This window comes from Nicotiana tabacum, chromosome 8 (genome assembly GCF_000715075.1).
Source record: "Nicotiana tabacum cultivar K326 chromosome 8, ASM71507v2, whole genome shotgun sequence".
Classification (NCBI taxonomy): Eukaryota; Viridiplantae; Streptophyta; class Magnoliopsida; order Solanales; family Solanaceae; genus Nicotiana; species Nicotiana tabacum.
In genome coordinates this window covers 39,381,899-39,388,656 of record NC_134087.1, presented here as the reverse complement: position 1 = coordinate 39,388,656, position 6,758 = coordinate 39,381,899, and positions in this window count along the sequence as shown.

Here is a 6,758-nt window from a genome sequence, read left to right as displayed (position 1 = left end):
AGGCTGAACTTGTGATAAAGAGAATAACAATCACAAAATTAGTAGATAGTGAATTATCGCAACATGGTAGTCACATAGGTCAACTTAGTAATAGGGAAAAAGGGTATCAGAAGCATGTAAAAGTCCGGGTAAAAAGACTTTTTTCTGAAAAATATAGTCAAGTTTCAATGCTTGCAAGAAACCAAATCACATAGAGAAACAGAAGTTGAAACAAAAAAGACTTCGAATCCAGTCGAGCTAATTCAAATAGATGAAGTAGTTTTCAGAAGTTCGAATAGGTCCAGAGAAATTAGGGTTTTGAAATTAATCAAATTCAGAGCATGACGAACAAGAAAATCACATAGCAAGTAGTCTCAGGACTCGAATGAACCCAAAATTTTAGGGTTTTCACCATCAATCGAGTTCTAGAAATGAAAAGCAACTAAATCGGACAAATACTAACAAAATAGATTCAAAAATCTCAAAAGGTCAAAACCTTTAACATGCAAACTCGAGTAAAAGAACAACATAAGGAAACACAGTAGAACATGTTAGAAAATCAGAGAAAGCTTTGAAATAACTTAACAGAAACTCAAATCGGAAAAGATAAGGGTTCTTGAAGGTAGAGTTTTGAAAGAAACCTTGAGAAAGCATTTAAAAGTTTAGAGTAAACACAGATCTAAAATAGATTTAAAGAAATCGAAAGAACCTCAAAGGCTAGGGTTTCAGAAGAACCCCAGATGGTGAGAAAGGCTTGGAAACCATCGATCTAAGCAGAAGAAGTCAAGAGTCTGGCTTGAATAGCCATGATTGGCCAGAAAAAAGTCAAAGATGACCGGAGACAGCCATAAGAACTGAAACCGACCAAGGTCTGGACCGGGCTTTCCCGATCTGGCCTTGAAACCATAATACTCGAACACATAGAAGTCAAAGGAAGTGGATACAGGCCTCCAATGGCTTCGGAGGCTATGGATTTGGGGGATTTTTAGGTGGTAATTGAGGGCGGAGGCTAGGGTTTGAGAGAGGATTGAGAGACGATTGAGAGATAAAGGGTGGTTCAGAGGCAGTTGTACGTGAGAAATGGTTAGGGTTTGGGGGTAGTTGGGAATTAATTTAGAAAAGGGTTGGTGGTGGTCGTTGATCATTTTGATCAACAGCCTGGATTGAATGGGTAGGTAGGGGATACGGGAGAGTTGTTCTAATTGGGTCGTAGGTTGGGTATGGCTAGGATTAGGGCTGGATAATTGGGTTTAAAATTGGGGTTCAATTCAGGCTGCAATTGAAACATAATTGGGCTATATTTTAAATAGCCACTCTTCCCTTATTTATTTTATAAAAATAGTAGAATAATTTCTCGAAAATAAATTAAAGATACTAAAATGATTAATAACGCATAATTGTAAAATTAAAAATATTGGACCTAATTTTTATAGACCTAAATGTAATTAATCTAAAAGAGGCTAATATTGTAATTATATGCAATTTAGCTTTAAAAATACTAAATAAGTTTGTAAAAATATGCAAAAATTACATTAGCTATATTTTAGTATAAATATGAGATTCCAATAAATGAATCATCAAAAATGATAATTTTGGGAATAATTATTGGGTTTTTTCTCGATATGATAGGGCAATAAATTGATTTAAAAATCTTTAAAAAAATTAAGAAAAAATAATAAAATATTTGGACATACTTATATATGCACACATATGCTATTTTGAAAGTATTGTGCTTATTAAAAATATATAGGGAAAAATTGGGTATCAACAACTGCCTCTCTTTATTCGGAAAGGATGAAAGAGTTGTCGGGTAAAGACATGATTGCCAATTTTGACCGAACGAAATGGTTCGAGGAGACTTAGGCCGTGCTCTGGCTTCTGAGCTGCCTACATATCCATGGTCTTACAGGAATCAGGCCATATGTAGTTCAGGATACGTCGGCGGAGTATGCCGATGGAGACTTTTCAGGAACGGACGCAATATTAATGACGGGGTGAATGGTTGAAGTCTGATAGGGCAGGAACCGGTGTGAGATCACTCCTACCGAGACGGTCGTTGCTCGCCGGATTTCCTACAAATAAGCAATACAAGCATATATGGTGCGTAATTTAAACATGATGCACATTCCCCTCAGACCATGAATGTTGTCTTTGGACAGTTAGGATGATGTCCTTAGACCCTGATGTCCTAGGCCATGAAGCGTATAATAAAGGATCCGCAGGCCATGAAATGAAGCTCTCGGGCTATGAGAATGATTTCTCCGAACCATGATGCCTTTGAATAATGATATGCAAAAGATTAAAAGGGGTCCTCAGGCCATGGCATGGTGTTCTCGGGCTATGAAAATGGTGCCTCCGAACAATGACGCCTTCGGATAATTTGGCGATCTTTTAGCCCATGATATGTAGTATTTGGCGATCTTTCAGCCTATGCAATGCAAGAGGTGACGATCTTTCAGCAGTGCAAAATGTACAGGTGGCGATCTTTCAACCATGCAAATATAGAGGTGGCGATCTTTTAGCCATGCAAATGTAGAGCCGGCGATCCTTCAGCCATGCAAATGTAGAGGTGGTTATCTTTCAGCCATGCAAATGTAAATAAAGCGGTGATCTTTTAGCCATGCAAATGCATATGGAGGTAGAGCTTAACCTTAGAAGGCAGAATGGTAGCCTTATGCAATGCAGAAATGTAGATGGAGACAACGCTTAGTCTCGGAAGGCAGAATGGTAGCCCTATGCAATGCAAGAATGCAGATGGAGATAGAGCTTAGTCTCGGAAGGCAAAATAGTAGCCTTATGCAATGCAGATGGAGACAGATCTTAGTCTCGGAAGGCAGAATGGTAGCCTTATGCAATGCAGAAATGCAGATGGAGACAGTGCTTAGTCTCGGAAGGTAGAATGGTAGCCTTATGCAATGCAGATGGAGACAGAGCTTAGTCTTGGAAGGCAGAATCGTAGCCTTATGCAAAAAATAAGATAGCAAATGGTAATAGAGCTTTCTTAGCTGATAGCAGACTGCGATATTGTGACTGCTGGGGATATTGTGCCTGCTAGGGACACTGTTGTGTGCGGATAGCAACTGTGAGTAAGTGCAATGGTGCTGAGAGTTGTATTCCTGAACAATGTTTGTCTCGTGAGTGTATAGTATATTTGATGATTTTGTAATTCAAGTGCTTGTATCCAAAGAAAAATCGTGAGTTTTGAAAAAAGGGGACGGTTAGTTTGTACCCCCCGCTGGCTCTGCTTGACCTGCTCGGCTTTGAACTGGTGATACTGTATGTATCACTGGGGTAGCATTGCTAAACAAGGCAATTTCAGTAACAGACATGCATGATTTAGTAAAAATGTGACATAATAATAATAATTTTTTTAGATGAACCGATAACTGTGATGTGGTTCACGACACTGCAACCTCTTTTGCTACGGAATTTTGAGGGTCCTCCTCAAAATTTTGCCCCAATTTAATGGGTTGATGTTTTTGACTGTTGCTTGCAATGATTGGCTGAAATCAATTTCGGAATTTTGAGGGTCCTCCTCAAATTTCTGCCCCAGTTTCCAATTGCGGGGGAAAATGAAAATTTTATTGAATTGTGAACGAACCCCTAGGGCTGCCTACGTATCCCCTCTTAAACGGGAATCTGGTCAGGTGTAGTTCAGTTTATATCATATAAAGGAAGCATAAAGATTACACATAATAACACTTGAATGCATCTGAATTAATCGGTTTTGGCCAAACTTCTCCGTCTATTTCTGCAAGTATGAGGGCTCCTCCTGTCAGAACCCGGTGAACCATGTACGGACCCTGCCAGTTGGGAGAGAACTTCCCTTTGGCTTCCTCTTGATGCGGGAAAATCTTCTTTAACACCAGTTGCCCCGGTGTGAACTGTCTCGGCTTGAATTTTTTGTTGAAGGCTCTGGACATTCTGTTTTGATAAAGTTGACCATGACAGACTGCATTTATTCTTTTCCTGTCTATAAGGGCTAGTTGATTATAACGACTTTCCACCCACTCTGTGTCGTCGAGCTCAGCTTCCTGTATGATCCTTAGGGAAGGAATTTCTACTTCGACGGAATGACGGCTTCTGTACCATAAACCAGCATATAGGGGGTTGCCCCAGTTGATATGTGGACCATGGTGCGATACCCCAATAGAGCAAATGACAACTTCTCGTGCCATTATTTATGCTTATCTATCGTTTTCCTCAATATCTTCTTGACATTCTTGTTGGCGGCGTCTACGGCTCCGTTCATCTGAGGTCTATAAGCTGTAGAATTCGTATGCCTGGTCTTGAAAGTTTCACACATGGATTTCATCAAGTCACTGTTGAGGTTGGAGCCATTATCGGTAATGATTGATTCTGGAATCCCGAATCGACAAATGATGTAGTCGCGGACAAAGTCTGCCACGACTTTCTTAGTCACTACTCTGTAAGATGCTTCTTTGACCCATTTGGTGAAATAGTCGATTGCTACTAGGATAAACATGTGCCCATTGGAGGCGGCAGGCTCGATTGGTCCAATAACATCCATTCCCCAAGCGGCGAACGGCCATTGTGAGCTTGTTGCGTTAAGCTCGTTTGGGGGTACTTTTATCATGTTTGCATGTATCTGGCAGCGGTGGCATTTCCAGACATACTGGATGCAGTCCGTTTCCATTGTCATCCAAAAGTAACCAGCTCGGAGTATCTTCTTTTCTAAGATAAATCCATTCATATGTGGACCACAGGTCCCCGCGTGAATTTCCTCTAGTAGTCTGGATGCTTCCCTTGCATCAACACACCTTAGCAATCCCAAATTAGGAGTCCTCCTATACAGGATTCCTCCGTTGTGGAAGAAATTGTTGGACAACCTCCGAAGGGTGCGTTTCTGAGTAGGATTTGCAAGTTCTGGGTATTCGCCCCTTGCCAAATATTTTTTGATGTCATGAAACCAAGGCTTTCCGTCTGCTTCTTCTTCAACATGGGCACAATAAGTCGGTTGATCATGTATTTTTACTGGAATAGGATCAATAAAGTTTTTGTCTGGATGTTGTATCATGGATGATAGGGTAACCAATGCATCAGTGAACTTATTCTGGACTCTAGGAGTATGTTGGACCTCTGTTTTAGTGAACCTCTTCCTCAATTCTTGTACATGATGCAGATACGGGAGTATCTTGGAGTTCTTGGTTGCCTATTCTTCTCGTACTTGATGTATAAGCAAGTCTGAATCTCCAATCACTAGCAATTCTTAAATGTTCATGTCGATGGCCATCTTGAGCCCTAAGATGCAAGCTTCATATTCAGCCATGTTGTTGGTGCACGGGAATCTGAGTTTGGCAGACACCGGGTATTGTTGACCAGTTTCCGATACTAGGACTGCTCCTATGCCAACTCCTTTGAAATTTGTTGCTCCATCGAAAAATATTCTCCGACCATCATAGGATTCTGCAATGTCTTCTCCTATGAACGATACCTCTTCATCGGAAAAATACGTTTTCAGGGGTTCGTATTCTCCGTCCACGGGATTTTCAGCAAGGTGATCTACTAGTGCATTTCCCTTGATTGTCTTCTGAGTCACGTAGACAATGTCAAATTCACTCAATAGGATTTGCCACTTGGTAGCTTGTCAGTGGGCATGGGCTTCTGAAAGATGTACTTCAAAGGATCCATCCTTGATATGAGATATTTAGTGTAAGCACAGAAGTAGTGCCTCAGCTTCTGAGCTACCCAAGTCAAAGCACAGCAGGTGCGTTCTAATAGAGAATATCGGTCCCTGTACGGCGTGAACTTCTTACTGAGATAATAAATGGCCTTCTCCTTCCTCCTTGTTTCATCATGTTGCCCCAAAACGCAACCGAAAGCTCCATCCAATACTGCAAGGTAGAGTAATAGAGGTCTACCTGGCTCGGGCGGGACCAAGACGGGTGGTGTCAATAGGTATTCCTTAATTCTATCAAAAGTTTTTCTGGCATTCATCAGTCCATTTGGTAGCGGCGTCTTTCTTTAACATCTTAAAGATTAGATCACAGATAACTGTAGACTGTGCTATGAACCGGCTAATGTAATTGAGTCTCCCCAAGAAACTCATCACGTCCTTCTTATTTTTTGGCGGTGGCAATTCTTGAATAGCTTTGACCTTTGATGGATCTAGTTCTATTCATTGGCCACTCACAATAAACCCAAGTAGTTTTTCGGCAGGAACCCCAAATGCACATTTTGCGGGATTCAGTTTCAGGTTGTACCTTCACAATCTATTGAAAAACTTACTCAAATCTTCCATTTGATCAGTGGCTTTCTTGGACTTGATAATAACATCATCTATGTACACCTCTATCTCCTTGTGTATCATATCATGGAAAATGGTATTCATGGCCCTCATGTAGGTGGCCCCTGCATTCTTTAACCCAAAAGGCATCATCTTGTAACAGTACATTCCCCACGGCATAATGAAAGTTGTTTTCTCAGCATCTTCTTCATCCATCCATATCTGATGATACCCAGCAAAACAATCTACAAATGATTGCAACTCATGCTTGGCACAATTGTCAATCAGGATGTGTATGTTTGGCAAGGGGAAGTCATCTTTCGGACTGGCCCGGTTGAGATCTCGGTAGTCGACACAGACTCTGACCTTCCTGTCCTTCTTTGGTACTGGCACGATGTTGGTTAACCATGTCAGGTATTCTACTACCCTGAGAACCTTAGCTTTGACCTGCTTAGTGACATTTTCCTTGATTTCAGACTCATATCAGGCTTGAATTTCCTGAGCTTTTGCTTTACCAGCGGACATGTTGGAT